We start from the raw sequence: 21,419 nt of genomic DNA on the forward strand, positions 1-21,419 counted from the left end.
ATTACAAAAGACATGTATGGGTTTATATAGCATAATTTAAACACATTTTTTGAAAAAAGGGAGAACATATTTGTAATTATTAAGAATTATGGATAGGGTGGAAGCAAGAAGGTAGTGGACAGGGATCTAAAAGATGAACGTGAGACTGGGAGGTAAAAACAGAGCCCCTGACTAGTATGGCTAGCAGATTCACTGTCACTGTCACTGCCATCCCGTTGCTCATTGATTTGCTTGAGTGTGCCGCCCGGCAGAGCAGATTCACTAGCTAAACCAAATAAAAGTTTTGTTGTTGTTGTTCTGGTGGACAAATATTTAAATATTTGAAGATCTTAGGGATTTTGAGAGTCTCTTAGTACATTCTTATTTAGTAATGGAGAAATGCATGACTTCCTTCCTTCCTTCCTTCCTTCCTTCCTTCCTTCCTTCCTTCCTTCCTTCCTTCCTTCCTTCCTTCCTTCCTTCCTTCCTTCCTTCCTTCTTCTTCTTCTTTCTTTTCTTTCTTTCTTTCTTTCTTTCTTTCTTTCTTTCTTTCTTTCTTTCTTTCTTTCTTTTTCTTTCTTTCTTTCTTTCTTTCTTTCTTTCTTTCTTTCTTTCTTTCTTCTTCTTTCTTTCTTTCTTTCTTTCTTCTTTCTTTCTTTCTTCTTTCCTTTCTTTCTTTCTTTCTTTCTTTCTTTCTTTCTTTCTTTCTTTCTTTCTTTCTTTCTTTCTTTCTTTCTTTCTTTCTTTCTTTCTTTCTTTCTTTCTTTCTTTCCTTGTTTTACTTTTTTTGATCTTGCTAAAGATAATGTGCTCCTGAGATACAAGAAGTTATATCTTTCAGTTAGCCTATAAATTTCTAGACTCACATCTTAAATTGTAGAATTTTGTTATCTTCATTTTTCTCAATTCTCTTCTATGTCACTTCAATTGCATTTATTATCTTTATTTTATTACTGTGTAAATTTTTATCTGTTTTTTTAGTACCATAATTCAAAGATTTAAAAAAAAACTTCAAATTTTCCAGTATGCTGTTAAGCTGATCTAGCATCGCTTTAGTAAACTAAAAAGTAAACATATTTTACTTTTTAGTTTATTCCAAAATAAACTTCCATTTTCACATATCACACTCAGGATATCTTTTTTCTTCATATTTTTTGTTTGTTTGCTTGTTTGGGGGGCCACACCCCGTGGTGCTTACTCCAGGACTCACTCCTGACTTTCTACTTTTGATCACTCTTGGTCAGGCTTGGGGGCCACATAGGGGACTGTGGATGGAATCCAGGTCAGTTATGTGCTGGACAAACACCTTACTCACTACTTTTATGGGCCTTTCTTTACATTGACTTTTATTTCCTTTCTGGCTTTTAATAAACTTAGTAATTTTAAGCATGTTTATTTGTTCTTCAAATAGTTTTATCTTCACTTGAAGGAACTGCAAGTCTTTGTTCATTTTTGCTTTCCCTTATCAACTAGATAGTTTGCAAGTATCTTTGAAGGCCTAATAACTGAAGTTTGTTTATTTTGAAATATGACTTCAATCAGAATTCTGAGGGTATCTTCAGGGTGTAGTAGTCTCTAAATTTCAACTCAATGTCTCTATATTATAATCTTATGGAATCAGACTTATTTGCTCTTAAATCAAGGAAAGTAAGTCTAAAAACAAACACCCTAGCCCTATCTGTAGAATAGTGTTAGATATTTGAGTCTGCATCAGTGTAATATGTTGTAAGCCCAATTTTGTTTATGCAAATATACATGTGATAGCAGGTTGTAGTTTTTTGCATAAAATAAATGTATGCTGAGGAAAAAACTATATATTCCCCATGCATCCACTTACAGATACATGGCTTCTCTTGGGAAGTGAACGTATTTCCACTTTTAAAAAATCTTAAGTCCCCTTAGAGTTAATTATCTGCATAAATTTCTTATTTTCTTTTATAATGAAAAATAAGCTCAAGATACATGTTGCCAACACAATTAGTAGATGCATGGTGTCCCAACTTGAATCTCTTGTTATTAATAAGTAGGAATTTCAGATTTTAATTAATGAATCAATTACTTTTCAAGAGAAGTCTCTGGCCCGCATGCCTGGCTATCTTCCCTGGGGACCCTCTGAGGGGATGGGCTCCAGTTTCCCTCCCTGCCTCGAGCAGAGCTCCCGAAGCCGAAGACCTCTGGAGCCTTAGCCACAGCCATGCTCAAAGTCCCTCTCCACATGTTTGGATGAGCCTCACGCATGAAGGTACTGGCAGAGGAACCCAGGTGTGTGGGACCTGGGGCTGAGACCTTCAAGCCTGCTCTGAGTGTAATCCTATCAACGGCCCACATACAGAGACAAAAAACCAACCTCCTGGAAGCGACATCTTATAACCCACTTCTTCCTCTGGGAGAACCAGCAGGCTACTGAGAGTTTCCTGCCCAAATGTGAGAGCCTTTCAAACTCCCCGTGGCATATTCATATGCCAACACCAGTAACAATGCTGAGTCTCATTCCCCTGACCCTGAAAGAGCATCCAATTTGGCATCATTGGGAAGGACGAGTGAGGAGAGGCTTCTAAAATCTCAGGGCTAGGACAAATGGAGACATTACTTAGACCACTCGAGAAATTCGATGATCAACGGGATAATGATGATGATGATGATGATGATGGTGATGATGATGATGATGATTTTTTTCAAGAAACCACTCAGATTGCATCCTCTCCTTCTAGCTCTTCTAAGGGAAGTTAAAATCATCAATGGTAAAAGGCAGTTGCAAAAATAATTTCAGATACTAAAAGGTACAATATCATAAACAGACAACCATTAAAAGGATAAGAGAGCCGGAAGGGTGCTTGCCTTGCATGCTGCTAACTTGGGTTGGAGCGAGCAGATATCATTGGGCTACACTAACACAAGACAGGGACAAATGGAGACATTACTGGCACCCACTCGAGCAAATCGAAAATCAACGGGAAGACAAGTGGTACAAGTGATTACTCAGTGCTACTTGTCTTGACTTTAACTAGGTTGGAACTCAAATTTCACAATTGTAATGGACTGTTGAAAGTTCTTACTGAATTTCCTCCTTCCTTTCTGCCTTTTTTGTTCCTTTTGTTTTCTTTTCCCTAAAATATACATTATGTATTTTGAGTGTAACACATGAAGCATGTAATTGTCTCCCAAAGAGGTTCACTTCCCCCTCTAAGCCCCAAATAGGCATGCTCAGCTAGTCACTTCAATATACAAATATAGGAAGAAAAGTCTTCAATTGTAGCAAACTAATGTTTTCTTTCATAATTTGAAAATGTTACAGCTTTAATCTGTAAGAAAGGAGGACCATTTCTATTCTAAAGCTCTGCAGAACTAAGAGTTAAGTTGAGGAAAGGGAAAATGGTGTAAAGACTTAAAAGCCTTCAGGGAAAATGAAATTGCAGTACTTTTGTTTTTCTCCTGCATATCTTAAGAAATCTTCATTTTATTATATAGAAAACTTTTGAAATAGCTGTTTTCCACAGTTCTGAATTACCAAGAATCTGGTATTCAATGGAGGCATATCCTAAATAATGTGCTTTGGGAAATCATTATCCAATTCTGTCTGCATGCCTACCTCTCCACTGAACACTCTGCCCTCCTATCTGCACTCAGCTTGGGCAGGAGATAAAAAGCTTCATTTCTTTTTAGTGGCTGGTTTGTGTAAAATTGCATCTTATTGTTTTAAGGGGTGATCCACAGGCAATGAATGCAGCAGTTAAGTTGATCCTGGGGAGTGGGATGAGTCTTGATTTTTTTGCTTTCTAAAATCAAGCTTTATAGAGCCTGCACAGTTTTCAGAGACCCATGGGGAGAGCTTGGATGCTGCCATTACCATTTGATTTCATCTGTAAAGGACTGCCTTTACTGAACAAGATTGGACATGAACAATGCCAGTCTATTCTCAGCTTGCCAGCTGCAGCTCAGCTCTGTTTGGGGGTGAAAAGAGGTGCTTATTTCCTCTCTTCTTTTTCTCCTTTTATATTAGTCATGTGTGTGCATCTTATTTCTTCATTCTAGATTATTCCTCACAGCTATACTCTATTATTTCCTGAGGAATTTTCAGTTTGAAATAGTTGGTACATAATGTGTATGGGAAAATTCTAGAATTCATATGAACCCAGTACTGGAGTTTAACATATGCTGTCTCCCCCAATGACAGCAAGCATGACTGAAGACAAAAACTTCCTCATCCATCAACTCAGGAACACATATGTTTAACACATATATTTAATATTTTTAAATGATCAGATGAAGAGTCTACTTCTAGTAAAATTCTGAAGTATTGGTAGTTTTCCTCATCTGTTTTTTCCTTGCAAGGGCTGAAAATTGGATCTTTTAAAAATCCCAGAGCCCAGCAATTACTTCATAGTCTCTAAACATGAATTCCAAGTATACTTTTAAATCTCCCAAGACAACTGCATTGTGCTAGAATAGTTGAGAGCTGCTTTGTTAAAGAATCCCTGGCATTTGTAGATATGCTTCGATGTGCTGTGAGGGAACACAGTATTTTTTGGAAGATTTTAACTCATAATATTTATACAAATGTCAACTGCATTTAGAATAAAATGAATACACTTACCTGAATAGGAGCTAGTGCCTTGTTAAATTATCCATAACATAGAATTGTGTCCTAATCTTTTCTTGAATCAAAATTATGTGTCATGAGTAACTAGTAACTAGTGATTGTTACACTATTTATGGATTTTTCTGATCACCGAAGGCAGGGATAATCTACAATCAAAGTTTAGAAAAGGCATTCTTACTGTCAGAGCATGAGAACATATGCCATTCTAGGGAGCTTCTGGAAGTTCTGTGCAAGTCTACCTTTTCCCTATCTACATCACTGTATCACTGTATCACTGTCATCCTGTTGATCATCGATTTGCTCAAGCCAGCTCAGTAACGTCTCTATTCATCCTAGCCCAGAGATTTTAGCAGCCTCTCTTTACTCCTCCTTCTCTATCTACATAAGTTTGAATAATAGACAACTGCAAGAAGGTCTATGCTGAACTAAATGTTAGTGAAGGTTTCATTCCTTGATTTTTATACTTATATCCTTAATCTCATGTACTTGGTTAACAATTCATTCATGTCATATTCTTTAGTTAGCAGTGCTTTTTTTCTGACTTGTTTAATATTCTTTTCTAGAACACTTGTCTTTTCAATATTTTTCTGTGATATTTTATTTTTGGGGGGGGCACCCAGCAAATTTCAGGAATTAGACCTAGCTATATATTCGGAAATCACTCCTGTTGCTGCTCAGGGGACCATATAGAATTCTGGATTGAACCTGAGGAAATGTTAGTCAAGTAACTTATACAAAGGGAATGTAGTGTTGAGAAGTGTATCTAGGAAATATATATAGTTTGTGACTCAGTTTATTCTCATTGGGCATAAGATTTCATATTCATAGACCTTAGAATAAATAATCTCTTGAGTTCCTGTCTTGTAATTGCACCTGTGATATTTCAGTGTGATAGTTGGCACAGAAAACTTGCTTGTTTTTGTTTTTAATACAATCCCTGATGACAGTTGTCAATGGTCACAATCTATCTTTATTATCATTATTTTTACTGAGAAAAAAAGCTACCCACAACAGCGTGTCCTTCTTGCTTATTTCCTTGGTCCCCTTTCTCCCTATTACTCTCTAGGACATGGTTAAGGTTTTATTTCACACTTTTTTAATTCACAGTTTTCTATACATTTTATTTCATTATCAGAATACATATAAAAGTGAGCCTCACTTATTTATTGTCTGGTATCTATATTGTTTATAAAGAGGGAAAAATTACATTCAATATAATATTTTATGGAATAAAGGAAATAATTTTCATCAAGTTCCCAATCATCAAGTAATTTGGTAGAACCAGTTTATTTATTGTCTCACGTAAATTGCAACACCAAAGACATCTGTTGGCTTAGTGATAATACATATTTTGAATTGAACCCCAATCTATTTTTTCAGATATTAAATGAACTGAATGTAAAACAGTAATAGCGATAGTATTTTGAGTCTGTTTTCTTAGGAACTCTAGCTCTCCAAGGTAGGTACTGTTTTCATGGTTAAGATCATTGAAATCAAGAAAACTTAAATACTGTATACATGACCTTATGGCTAGACTATGGGACTGGATTTAAATAGAACATTTATGTTTTCTGTCTGACTGCTGCATTAAATCTTCACATATTCCAAACCTAACTTGTTTCTTTGGGGGAAAAAAGTATATTCCGAATTAGGCCCTGTTCTAGCTGTGATAAGTAAGCCAGGAAATAAGTAAAAGCCTCTGATCACTGATCTGCTTTAGGAGTAGAGGAGTAAATGATAAAGGGATAGAAAACTAATAGCAAATAGAAAATAGCTGTGTTCATGTTTTAACAATATAACCAGTCTAAGTTTAAAGAATAATGAAAAAATTATGTGGAGTTGTAGAGAAGGTAATTAAAAGAAAATGTGTTTGCAAGAAAGAAAAAGGAATGATTGAATATGGGACACAGTGTTGTAGGGAAGAGCAAGGCAGAATCTCTGACATAGAGTGACCTTCCTACTTATTCCAGATACAAATAGAAGAAGGCACCTTCCTAGATTGTAGAGAGCTTTCTTCTCTTGTCCATCTGCCTTTAATGAGAACTGATGTTTGGAACAGAGGGAGGACATGGCCTTAGACCAGAAGAAGGATACATGTTCTATCTGGGTTCTGCAGTGTTATTCATCATCTTACATGGTGGCTGCTTATTCTATACTTAAGAAAAGTCACTCTTACAAGCTCAGATCTTCTTTCCTTAGGGGATTTATGCAACACACAAAGCAATTCACTTTGTTTATAAATTACAGAAATAGGTTTTCATTGCCTATATTTTAAGCAAAAGTCAAAAATTTACACAGGAACATGACCAAAAATTTTCAAATATTCCAAAGGTGAGGAATGATTAATGAAAGGGCCACAGAAAAAAAAAAGACATTTCAACTTATACTGAGCTTTTCTTCATTTCCATAAGGTCACATCCAAAATTATTTTTGTTATTTGAATGATTTATTTTGGTTGGGTATTTATATAGAGAGTCTCTTTCCTGCACTCCTGGCTGTCTTACCCGGGGCCCCTCAGAGGGGATGGGCTCCAGCTTCCCTCCCCACTCCGAGCAGAGCTCCTGGTGGCCAATGACCACTGGACCCTAGCTACAGCCATGCTTGAGGCCCCTCTCCACACGTTCGGAGGGGCCTCACGCATAAAGATACTGGCAGAGGAACCCAGGTGTGTGTAATCCCATCAACGGACAACATTTAGAGACTTAAAAGAGAGCTCTCAGAAGTGCATGACCGCATGGTATCTTGTAGCCTACTTCTCCCTCTGGGAGAAACTGGCAAGCTTCTGAGAGTTTCCTGCCCACATGGGACAGCTTTGCAAGCTTCCCATGGTGTATTCATATGCTAAATCCAGTAACAAGCTGGATCCCATTTCCCTGACCCTGAAAGAGCCTCCAGTACAACATCATTAGGAGGGCCAAGTCAAGAGACTTCTAAGATCTCAGGGAAAGAAAGGATGAGAGGTTACGGAGCCCACTAGAGAAATCGATGATTAAGAAGATTTCATGATTTCTCATATTTATAATAGGATGAAGATTGCCTATTCTTCTGCTTCTCTAGTCAAGTCAGTACAGTAAATGACAGTACAAGATAACAATCTAAAACCATCTGGGAGCTGGGTCCAGAGAGATAGTGCAACAGGTAGGATTCTCATATTGCACAAGACAATGCAGTTTGATCTGTATCCCATACGGTGCCCGGAATCAGCCAGAAGTGACTTCTAAGCATAAAACCAGAAATAACCACTGAACACCACTGGGTGTGACCCCAAACCAAACAAATAAACAAAAACAATCTGGGATTTATTTTCTGGAGAAAACAGATAAAGCATATGAGATTTTTTAAATTTATATGAATTGATCTATTCCTTGAAATCTCTGTTGACTCTGTCTTTGCAAAAGTTATGGTTAAGAAATATTTGATGATGTCTGGCAATAGAGCACAGAACAGTAACAAGTATGCTGCAGTAGTAATACATTTCTAGGTATGTTGTAATTATAAGGGATTGCTTGTCATCTTAAAACTGACAGCAGTATTTTAGTTTTCCAATGAAAATTATTGTACTTTTGCAGGGGTTTTTCTTGAGGGGGGGTGTTGATGGCACACCCAGCAGTGCTCAAGTCTTACTCCTGGCTATGCACTCAGGGATCATTCCTAGATGACTAGGGTCACCATATGGAGTGCTGGGGACAGAACTGCAGTCCTGGTGCAAGGTAAGCATCCTACACACCAGACTATCATTCCACCCCTCAACTTTTACAGTTTTGAATGGACAAAACCAATGAGATATTTTCTAACTTTGCTAACTACATCATCTTTTGTCACATTGTCTTTAATCTCTGGTAGGCACTGCAAAGAAAACATGGATGCCATTTCTACCTCTAGAAACTCAGTGTCCATTTGGGAGTGGGACAGACTTAGTGTATCAGATATTCTCTGATGCTTGGTGACCTTTCATATTTCCAAGAGAAACTGGAGATTTGAAGTCAAAGCAACATGACCCATGTTCATATGTAAACTGGAAAAGTTTCATTCTGTTACAAAATTGACAATGTGATAAAAAAGAAAGTGCAAAAGAAATTTCTGCTATTTTGGAGAACCTGGAAATTTTATCATAGTGTAATCTGAAAGCAAAGAAGACATATTCAGAACAATTTCAGAACAGATGCTTGAAGTGGTTGAGAAAATAGAGGCAGACATGATAATATCACACTTAAGAAGATACTTCTCTTTACAGTCAAATAATCATGAGGCAACTTCATTCCTACCTAGGAATACAGACCAACCAAAGGAAAATGTCTATGAAATTCAAGTCTACTTAAAAAAATATATGTATATATATATATGTGTGTGTGTATATATATATGTATATATATATATATGTATATATATATATAGAGAGAGAGAGAGAGGCTGGCAATTGGAGAGCTGTAGATAGTGCACCAATTAAATACTGATCATAATCTAGCCTAGTTTACTTTCTTCTTTCATTACCAAGTCTCAGAGATCTAGCTGTGTTTACCCGACAGTGGGAAGAGTAGCTAATGAAAATTCATTTTCTTTTCCAAACTTGAATTACTTTTTTTTCATTTTTATAAATACAAACAGACAAGTTCTTCCAATTCTAAAGACATAAACAAAAAAACGGAAGTCTATCATTGCAAGTTAACAAATACAATGTAAAAGATCTTAGCAACCAAAAGTCAGGTTCCAATTGCTCTACAAAAGGTTTTCTATGCTGGAGTGATAGCAGGGCTGGAAGCGATAGCACAGCGGGAACGGCGTCTGCCTTGCACGTGGCCAATCTAGGTTCGATTCCTCCACTCCTCTCGGAGAGTTCAGTAAGCTATTGAGAGTACTTCAACCTTCAACCATGGCGTATTCGATATGCCAAAAACAGTAACAATAAGTCTCACAATGGAGATGTTACTAGTGCCTGCTCGAGCAAATTGATGAACAATGGGTTAACAGTGACAGTGACAGATTTCACTGAATCTTTACAACTAGCTTATGAAGTAAAAAATTGCTCATTTTTTTTAAGATGGAAAGACAGAAGCATATCAAAGTTAAGTAATTTGACAAATATTTAATTTATCTAAGAAAAAGGACAAATATGAACCTAGGTCTGTCATTAAGTCCCTTATCTTAACTAGAATATGATGAGGTCATATGCTAATAACATAAGGAATGGTAACAGCTATTATTGTTTATTACCATTCAAGTTTGATGCTGAAATTTAAATTTAACACAGATTTTAGCTACTGATTCTAGTGAGGTTTCCCAGTCTTCTTCTATCATGGTAACTAGTACTAGATGAATTGTACTTTGCGAGCTACAGATTAAATCCAAGCAGAATATAAATAAAACAGGAAGTATAGGCTGAGCGATAAGAGAGGTACAAATTGACAATATCACACAAATTTATATATTCCATTAATAGTTAAGATAACAAATGAGACTTTAAATACACATCATACTATTTATGATTAAAGCCAATAAGTACAACCTGACTTTAGATTCAATTGCCTCGGACTTTAAGAACCTTTATGTGGGAATATTTGAGAAGTCTAAAGGGAGATTTATAGAGATAGGGACCTAGTGTGAGGAAAAGAAAATAATGTCTTCTTACTTCAAATTCCATCCAACTCTGGTGCTAGAGAGTAGCATGCTTTGCCAAAATCACTGTAAACTTCAGTTTTCCTACATACAAAAAGGAATGTTATGCTGTATGTTCTTACATGCAAGTCTCTATCTCACTTTCAGGGTTCTGGAAGACTGACTTGGTGGTTTGCATGTCTGGTGAACAGGTCAGGATAGAAGAAAGGATCATGGCAGGATGCTGCTTAGTTTTTGCTGTCTGATTCTGATTTCTTAGATGTGACCAACAGCCTTAATGACCTTTTCTTTTTCCCCACTTTGAAGTTTTCTACTAAGTTCCAGAACCACTGTTTTCTCTTTGCTTCTTCATTCCAAGAATAAAGGTTTAACCCCAGAGTGGTTCTCATTCATGGGCACCACCAACACCCTTTACACTATTCTCATGTTGCTTACATAGAGCTCTTCTTGCTCTCACACACAGTGAATCACTATTGCTCTACCCCAATGAACAAATTATTAATGCACAAAAAGTGAATTTTTGATGTTATGAATTTACATATGTATATATATGCATGTGTGTATATATATATACATATATATATATGATGTATTTATTTAGTAGTTCCTAAGTAGGTGGTACATTGTGACCTCAAATTACTAATTATTGAAACTGCAGTTATTGGGTTTCATCTGTATAAATACCAAAAAGGATTAAAAAACTTGACAATGTTTTCTGGCAACATAGGACAAAAAGGCAAATGATTACTCACCACAAAGGGATCTGTAGAGAGAAATCCAATGATCAATCCCTCCCTAAATCACTGTTAATAAAGGTTGGTTACCTTCCAAAATTTCTTTCCTTGGTTAAATTTATTTGAATTTCATGTTTCAATTAATTATTTAATGTTCTATACATTACCTTAACATAAACTAATTTTGTCTCTTGGAGTTTCTTCTAAATGGAAATTAATGTATAAATGTAAGATTGTTGTTATTCCTGATTATTAATTTGCAATTTTAAGGTGCACAATTAACAATTTTCTAAATATACCTTTAAGTGCGTTTCTAGATCTCACAATATTATTTATAACCCATAGTTCCTCAATCTCTGGAATTGTAATTTTTTTGAAATGTGAATATTTATGTTGTCTATACATTCATCTTTGTCTTGTCTTTTTTTTTTTTTTTTTTTTTTGCTTTTTGGGTCACACCCAGCGATGCTCAGGGGTTACTCCTGGCTTTGCACTCAGGAATTACTCCTGGCGGTACTTGGGGGACCATATGGGATGCCGGGGATCGAACCCGGGTCGGCCGCGTGCAAGGCGAACGCCCTACCCGCTGTGCTATCTCTCCGGCCCCCTGTCTTGTCTTTTTGATAGCCTTCAGTAATTATAACATAAAAGTACACAGATGAAAATTTGTATCACTTATTGCATACATATTTTCCTTTCAAAGCTTTAAAACAATTCTTGAGTTTAGTCAGCATACAAATTATATTGAATTAGGAAGTACACATAGCACACATATTTTAGAATTCAAAATTAAAAGAGGCTTCATATAATGTTTTATTCAAGTGAAAATTTTTCTCTAAGAAGATTATGCATGCTTGTCCTGGGGCAGTGGGATTTCTTTGCCATATCCAGATGTGCCCCTGGTGTTTGAACACACACTCCCCTTTGATGAAAATGTTCACCTTTGATTTCCACATTTTAAAGATGACTTGTAGAAAAATACATATATCCCTTACTTTAATTTTTGCTTTCACAATATTTCCTTAAAAGTTGATAATATAATGTGTTAGTTGGTTTACAATATTTGTAGGAAAATTCTGAGTGATGTTAAGAGCAAAAACAAAAACTAAAAGCATTCCTTAAAAACAAAAAGACTGATTTTTGTTTTTTTGGTTTTTTGTCTGCCTGACTCTGTGTTATTAATTATTTAATAATAAATAATAATAATTATTATTAATAATACACAATAATAATTGTGTATTATTATACACAATACACAAAATAGCTGTATTGCATATCTGAGAAAAAGACTCAGCACTTGATATATGTAGCTAAAATGATTCCTCAATCTATCTTAGAAACAGAAATTATAAAAGGAATGAATCCATAGGTGTTGACTGATGACTGAAATGTTCAAGTGCTATATTCTATGTTTTGTGTGAGTATTTTGTTTAAATACCCTCCCATCTAGGTAATTGTGCTCTCTTCCTTGATATAGCATTCAAAATCAAGTTCAATATCCCAATATAACAACTCCTATACTCCTTTTGATAATAATTATCACTCACCAGTTCCTGTTAAAATGGCTATCTGATCTATTCCAGATGTTCAAATACAATTGGCTAACCTGGTGTGTGAGTTAAAAGCCCTCACCTGGTTTTCATTCACAGCACCTTGGCATGCCCTTTAAAATGTTTTTTTTTTCACCTGCAACTCATTAAGGTAATTAACTTTTATTTTATTTTTTTAATTTTAGCTAGACAATAAATTTTGTACCTTTAAATAATGTGATGACCTGGCTGGTTTTAAATGATGTTAAGGTGATTGTAATGACAAGTGCTATCAGTACAGGATGACATGGGTGGATGGTGGGGAGTAGCAATTTCCATTTCAGTGAGCAGGATATAATGAACAAGACACCTATTCTGGGGGAGTTACTTAGGATAGACACTCCCAGGCACCATGCGACATTAAGAGGTATGAGACATAATAAAAAAGAGCAAATATGAGATTATGGAATACAGTTTTCTGATGATTAAAATAAATGGAGCAACAGAAAAAAACCTGATAATTTGCCAACAAGCCATTGAATCAGCCTGATTAGGGTTGTAAACTGATTCTGCCTCTAAATTGTTATGTAATCATAGCAAAGTTGAGGACTGTAGTTTAGGATTTAGCGAGAGAAAACTGTTGGGGTGACATTGAGGAGGTGACTCTGCAGATAGCATGTGGGACCATATTAGAAGAACTCACTGAGTCAAAAATATTTTATTAATATCCCAAAAATGTGCCTTGTCAGTCAGTGGTGCCGAAGAATAAGTGTAAAGTATAAGGTGTGCTAGAAAGGAATTGAGAAACAAATTAAAGGGCTAATATAGGGATCTGTAAGAAAAAATATGGTAATTATGATAGCAAGGGAATAGAGATAACCGTTACAAGAAATCAATTGAATTAGTTTTTTCAGGAAACAATAATCCATGTTCTGGCTTCCCAACTGGTGGTGATAATTTTATCATCAGAAAATAATGCATTTTAGAAAATAAAATAAGAAATTACCTGCGAATATTTTGACTCAAAGTCACAATTATAAAAGGTAAAATAATCTATAGATGGCCATATATGGATCAGAAATTCAACTTCAAAGCAATGAAAAGCAACCCATAGTGCAATAAAAACTGCAAAATAGATGTGTGCAAGATAAGACGTTTGTTATAATAATACTGGCAACTAATGCTTTATCATATATTGATACATGATACAATGTCAGCCCAACAGCTTTCCCTCACTGAAACCTAAACTACAGCCATCAAACTTTGCTATTATTATATAACAATTACAAGGCAGAGTCAGTTTACATGCCTAGTTGGGTTGATTCAATGGTAATTTTATGTTATAATTCCTGTTTTAATATGCATTTGTTTCATTGCACAATAAAGTATGGATAATTGATATCATTTATGTTCTTTCAAAATGTGAAAAAATTTGATGGTCTTTGGTTTACATTGAAAGCATAGCCTACTGAAATAGACTCTTTATGTTTCTGCCATCTTCATTCTATCCTGAAATGACTAAATTCAAATGTCAGAAGACAACAATCAGTTTTCAGAACATCTGTAAAGCCAGAACATTCTGATGAGTCTTATTTCTATTTCTCTGTTGTCATGCATATTTTAGATACTCTGATTGTTGACTCAGTAGAATTTGAAACACTCTATGTCTAGTAGAAAGTTAATGTTATCTGTTCTATATTGTGAATATTTGGTTTTTCATATTTGGAGACAATTATTGCCATAATTTCATCCCAACCAGAATTCACAGAACTAGTTTTCACATAGCTTCCTAAGCAAAAATAGAACACTCCAATGATTTGTACTAAAGAAAAAATATTTTACTTTTTAAAAATAATCTGTTGAACGATGAAACAATAAAATGATTGCAAACTCTGAAGAGATTCAAATTACAACAGTGACTTCTTTATCACCTGGTGTCTTCCTACGAGGAAAAACATTGGATTAAGGAAATGAGATTAACATAAATCAGAAACATAGAAGTTAGGTCATTGTAAATCACGATATTTTTGTCTTCAGACAGAAGGTGCAGATAAAAGCATCCAGAGAAATTTTCTCTGACATCTTATTGGCCCAGTCTCAGCCAATTGTCAACCCATTGTCCAGTCAACTGTGAATAGGGTACATAGGAATGTATTGAATAAGCATCACTGTCAGGTGGTTTCTAAATCTAATGAAAGGAGTGGAAGAGACAGTGTCTATTCTTGGAAATTCTATGTGTAGGCATATTTGCTTAATGTGATATGTTATATTTCTATTATAAAGACAAACTTTTCCAATATTATAGTTGATGAATATCTGTGTCCAGAAAAATCAGTTAACATTAAACTTTAAAGTATATTCTCATCATTTTCTAGAGACTATTGATTTTTTTAATAAAATCTCTGGAAATTTCAATTTAAGAAAACTTGGAGAAAATTTATCATGTTCTAGAAATTTTATCCAGACTTCTCACTGCCAAAGTGTTTTGGAAGTTATAATGAGAAAAAATATTGACAACAGCAAATACATCTAAAACTTGTACTTTTAGAATAAGAAGAAAATTGAGGCTGGATCAATAGGACAGAGATGTGTGTCATTTGTGTGGCATTCACATGGCCTACCAGGGTTCAATCCCTAGCATCTCACATGCCCCCCACCCCCTAAGCTCCACCAGGAACAACCTGTGAGCACAGAGACAGTAGTAGGCCCTGAGCACCTCTGGGTGTGACCCCAAAACAAAACAGGGGGAAAAAAGAGAAGGTAATGAGAAATGACTTAATAAACCTTTTCTATTCTTGAAGTGTTTTTCAGTTACTTTCTTTTGCTAGATGGTAGAAGAGAAACATTGATACTAAAAGAATTATGGTTAAATAAAACAACATAAGATATGTTGAACCATGTTACCATTAAAAATAATTATATAAATGGCCGGTATTTTCCTAGATGGAAAATTGACTTAGAATAAATAAACATGCAGTGTTAGGTTGTCAGAAACATCCATAATTGTATATTTTTACTTTACTGCCTTGAATTCCAGACCAAACTTCCAGGCACTGTAGCTCTGTCCCACAGTTGTCCTGTTGCTCATCAATGTGCTCGAGCAGGCACCAGTAACATCATTGTGAGACTTGTTGTTACGGTTTTGGGCATATATAATACACCACAGGGAGCTTGCCAGGTTCTGCTGTGCGGGCAGGATACTCTCGTTAGCTTGCAGGGCTCTCTGAGAGGGACGGAGGAATCGAACCCGGGTCGGCTGCATGCAAGGCAAACGCCCTACCCGTTGTGCTATCACTCCAGCCCAAACTTCCAGGCATATTTGAATTTAAACACAATCTACAATTTTCTTCCAATGCATTGCTTTGTAAGTTTAGCTTTCAAAATAGTGATTCTCTATGTCTTTTATTTAATGAGGTTTTATTTAGCTAGTCATGACAACAAATTTTAATTCGTATATAGTTTCTGAAAATATTTAGAGTAACAAATGTAGAGCTGAAGTTACACTGTGGGGACCCATGGAATAACTTCTACTAGAAATTTATCCATGCTTGATAAACATGAAAAAATTCCCAGTTCTTATGTTGGAGGCACTGATACCTTCACACTTTTAAAAGTTTAATTTGTGCTCTATAAACTACACTGTCAAGAAAACGAGGCTAAGTGTATAAAAGAATGACTCAATCTAGGGTTACCCACATATATTAAAATGAATAAAAGGTGCTTATATTCCATGGCTAATCATTGTTGGACTATTCTTTATGAGGATAAATGGATAATGTATTAAACAAGTTGACTGACACAAATTGATAGAGTCATTATATTCTGGGGATTGTGGATGAGATTTTTTTACATTTAATTCAATCTTTATTAAATATTCTCACTTCTAAACAACTGCAGCATTTATTGGCTTGGCACTAAATTTGCCACATCCATAAGATCAATTGTAAAACTGGCTATAGAGACCTGCTTCAATTTCCTTGGTTACAAAATTTAGTTTTTCAAAACTAGACACTTTGAGGTGCCAACCTCTTTGAGTCAGGTCCCAAGTGTTGTGGTGTCAGATATAGAGTATTAACTCCTCTTACCTCGGGGAGATTCACACTGGTGAGATACCTGCCAACTGTTGATTGCCACATTTTATCTGCTTATCTTTCATGATATGATATTTTGTTTTATTTTGATAGAGATACACATTGAATTCTCAGATATTTCTCAGAGAGAATTTTTTTCCGTTACAGGTCTGTATTTTGAGTGTCCATGGGGGGAAATAAATTCAACAATTTTTTCAGATGACTTCTATGTGCCCCTAAAATTCTTTATTGAAGGAATAAGGGATAATTATAGCTTAAAGCGCTAAGTTAAACAGATTTTTGTGTATGCATAACACATGTATCAAGGTTATTTTTATATCTGCTTTTTCATGCCCCTTCATGATATGTATAGATAAGCATAGGGCCCTGGCTCAATAAACTATCTGTAGTTGTGTCTTATTGAATATTAACTCTATGTTTATTAGGCTCAAGAAAGAGCTTGAGAAATGAGAAATAATTAATAGAAAATCTCTGACCTAAAATTATTTATAACTCTAGAGGAGAAGTTTAATATGTAGACAAATGAAAAACAATATAGTAAAGACAATCTAGGAACAGTCAACCTATAATTATATTAGACTGAAATATTAAAAATATGATATAATATTTTTATAAACATTCAACAACATAAATACTTTAGCAAACATAGATTTAAAAAATTCTATCCTCATATATTATCTCACATAGAGATTAAGATGATGTTTATATGATTTTTGTCCCTCACTCACTGAGAGCAGACACAGTTCTCAATCTACACATTAATTTCTACAGAATTTATTGCTAGAAATTGAACAACATAACTTATTTAAAATGAATTTTCAAGTGCGTAATTAAAATATTTTCCATTCTTCTTTCATGGCTTACAATATTGTGAATATTTCATTGCATAGAATAAAAATATTACTTGGAATCTTTTAAAAAATATTTCTAAATTAGATGACTTTTTAATAAATATTTTTACTTCATTAAAATTCTTTGATTTACAGTTATTTATATTTGAGTTTTAGGCATATGATATTTCAACACTAATCCAACCATCACCGACATCTTCCCTCCTCTCCCCCCCAACCTTTGCCGATATCCTTTCCGTCAGCTTCAACACAGGTACATTATCAAGTTTTGATTTTTGCTGCTTATATCTCATGTTTTTAGTGTTATTGAGTCTGTGTTTTGGATATATGGTTATAAAACCCTTATTTTCAATATAACTGTACATTTCCTCATCCTATATTCTATATATAACAGATAAGTGAGATCACCCTGTGTTTGTCTTTCTTCTTCTGGCTATTTCACTCAACATAGTTACAGCACATTGCATGTAAACCAAATTACTTTTAATGCAGCATTTCTTTATGAGAATGAGTATCTAAACTGAGTTCCACAACACCAATTATGACCCTATTTATTTCTGTTTTGCATCTGGGCACTGATTTTCTTGGCAGGATAGAGAATGGTGGCATATGTGATCATAGTTGCCCCAAGATAATGAGGATGCTACCAATATTAGTCTCACTTCCTGTACTCACACTGTTATGCTTAAAATAAATAGTGATTCAACAGGAAGTAACTTCTGAGGATTTATTATTTTCCTTAAATCCCCTTAATTATTTAGGAAAACTGACCAAATAGGGTAATAGGCTATGATGGTTGAGGCTCCCCTAGTCTTAGATGTTTCACTTTTATAAACTATGCGACTATGATTCCTTGTGAAATATTAGTCAAAATGTACCTACTGCATGCATAGGATATAAACAAACATACGGTATAACTGTAAGATGGATGTTGAAAATAATTTGTCTAGACATCTATTTGTATTGGGCAGATTCTCTCAGCTATCTGTGCCTACTATTAGATGTAAAATGAAGATAATATTTATGTGTTGAGAAGACTATGCCATTGTATAAGTTAATACCTATAAAAATTCATAACTACTGGTTTATCACAGGTGATATACAGGATATATATACATATACACACACATATATATGTGTACACACACATACACACACATATATATATATATGTGTATATAAAATTTTTAGGAGGGGTTCACACCAAGTTTTGCTCAGGGATGACTCCTGGCTCTGCATTCAGGAACTACTCCTGGTGGTGCTTGGGGACCATATGGGATACTAGAGACAAAACTCTGGTATGCTGTGCTCAAGACAAATACTCTACTTGCTGTATTATCACTCTGGCCCCTTCACAAGCATATATCTATCACTGTATCACTGTCATCCCATTGTTCATCGACTTATTCAAGCAGGCACCAGTAATGTCTCCATTTGTCCCACCCCTGAGATTTTAGCAGCCTCTATTTACTTGTCTTTCCCAACAATTGGAGGCTCTTTCAGATTCAGGGGAATGAGACCTGTTATTGTTACTGTATTTGGCATATCAAATACACCACTAGGAGCTTGTCAGGCTCTTCTGTGCAGGCAGGATACTTTTGATAGGTGACCGGGCTCTCCAAGAGGTATATATAAATATATATATATATATATATATATATAAATATTACCCTTTATGATGATATGTCAGGAATATGTTTACTCGTGTGTGAGACTCAGCCCAAAGGTATTGTAAATGGCCTGCAACATGGTGCGGTTGGGGAGTGGAGGTTGGCTGCCAAAGCTGGGTCCCTTGGGATGAGGAGGGCTCTCATCTGCAATGCTTTGAGGCTCCCAGAGTGAAAAAACCCTGGTGTAGAGTCCAGTGGCATGGTAATGGGGGCTTCATTTTATGCTCCCTTCTGGGAGAAGTAGCAGTGAGTTCTGGAGGATGGTTGATGAGGAGATTAACTGGTGCTGGTGCTGGCATATATTTAGAAAAAGCACTATAGCACTGTTGTCCCATTGTTCATTGATTTGCTCGAGTGGGCACCAGTAACATTTCCATTGTAAGAAGACTTGGTACTGTTTTTGGCATACCGAATATGCCATAGGTAGTTTGCCAGGCTCTGTCATGTGGGTGTGATACTCTCGGAAACTTACCAGGCTCTCTGAGAAGGATGGAGGAATCGAACCTCAGTTGGCCGTGTACAAGGCAAATGCCCTACCCACTGTGCTATAGCTCCAGTCCAAATGCAAACTGAAATTATGAATTTATACACCCTGGTATTGAAGCTCTTTAGAGTTCAGTCATACAGCATGACAGTACAAACAAATAAATGCTTTCCCTAACTTTCAAGATTATGTTGTATTTTGAAAAGAAAATAAAATAATTCCAGAGAATTCTATTTTTAATGATGAAGGAAATAAGCTTCAAACCACTGAAAAATTTAAAAAATATATAACTTAAACACATCTAATGATACTTTTTCTCTTCACTTAAACATGCAAGGGCAACAAGACCAGTGAAAGTGACCTCCAAATGATCCAGCATTTTGACCGCGTCTTCAGTCTAACAGTGAGACCAAGTAGGACTCCACAGAAAATGGGAACATTAGTTCCATTCATTCTTTAGCCATAGCATAATTTGTTTGAGTGATTTCCCACAGCAATTCTCTGGAAGATTCCTAGAATTCCAAGTAGATTTTTCAAATACACTTTATTTGCGTTGAAATGAATTTGTGTATGTGTAAGAAGATACATTTGGTTTTCACGTAGTATCACTGGTATCACTTGTCATCCCTTTGTTCATCAATTTGTTCAAGCGGGCACCAGTAACGGCTCCATTTAACCTGTTGCATGTTAGTGTAGCCCAGTGGTGTCTGCTCACTCCAGGAATATGAAGAGCCTTAAACCATTCATTCAGGGTCTTGAGAAAGAAGTCTGACCATCTCAAAGGTGGGTGGCCATGTGGTCTTTTGATGACCGGTAGGATCCAGTCAGTAATAGCTCTAGTCCAGTGGTTGTTTCTAAATTGCATTACCTGCCTGGCCCATCTGATTTTCAATGCTTTGGCAAAGGAGATAGCATCCCTGATTCTTGATTGTCAACAGAGATCGGAACAACTCCAGATTCCTTCTCTCACTTGTGATATTCCAAGCATAGTTCATTTGATTCCTCTTTGGGATACCCAAATAACATTCTCATCCTGTTTTCATAGGGCTAAGGTCTCTGAGGCATATGTTAGTGCAGGAAGAATGGTGGGGTCGAAAGGATGTGCCCTGAGCCTAAGGTTCATCATCCTCTTAACCACTTCTTCAGTGCTCTTGAAGGCGTTCCATGCTGCTCTCTTCCTCCTGCACAGTTTAGCTGCCAGGTCATTTTTCATGTTGAGTTCTCGACCTACGGACATGTAACTGCTGTATTCAGAGATGTTTGTTCCATTGAGGGCAAATGGAACATCAGGAACTAGTCTGTTTCTCATTAACATTGTCTTCATGAGATTCATGACCTTTGACCTTTCCACACTCAAGGTAGAAGTCGTCCAGCATTTGTGTCGCTTGGCTGATATATGGTGTTAATAGAACAATGTCATCAGTGAAGCGGAGCTGGTGTAGTTGCCAATCTTCATTCCCATTCCTTCCCATCCCAGTTGTCACATGATGTTCTTGAGGGTGGCACTTAAGAGTTTCGGTGAAATGTTATCACTCTGCCGAACCCCTTTCTTTAGGTGGATGATCAATTTATTGTAGAATGGTAAGATCCCGGTGGTGAATTCATAATACAACTCAGGGAAGACCCTAAGTTACTGAGTTTGAACTCCCTGTTTGGCTAGGGCTTCAATGACTGCTTCAGTCTAAGAAGAATCAAAAGCCTTCTTTGAATCAATGAACATTAGACAGGGCGGCATCTTGAACTCTTGCTAAACCTCAATGAGCTTGGTCACCATGTGGATATGGCAGATTGTGCTGAATCCTTTTCGGAATCCAGCTTGCTTGCATGGGTGTCCTTCGTCTAGTGTTCTGCCAATCCTATTCAGGATG

Source organism: Sorex araneus, chromosome X (assembly GCF_027595985.1).
Source record: "Sorex araneus isolate mSorAra2 chromosome X, mSorAra2.pri, whole genome shotgun sequence".
Lineage (NCBI taxonomy): Eukaryota > Metazoa > Chordata > Mammalia > Eulipotyphla > Soricidae > Sorex > Sorex araneus.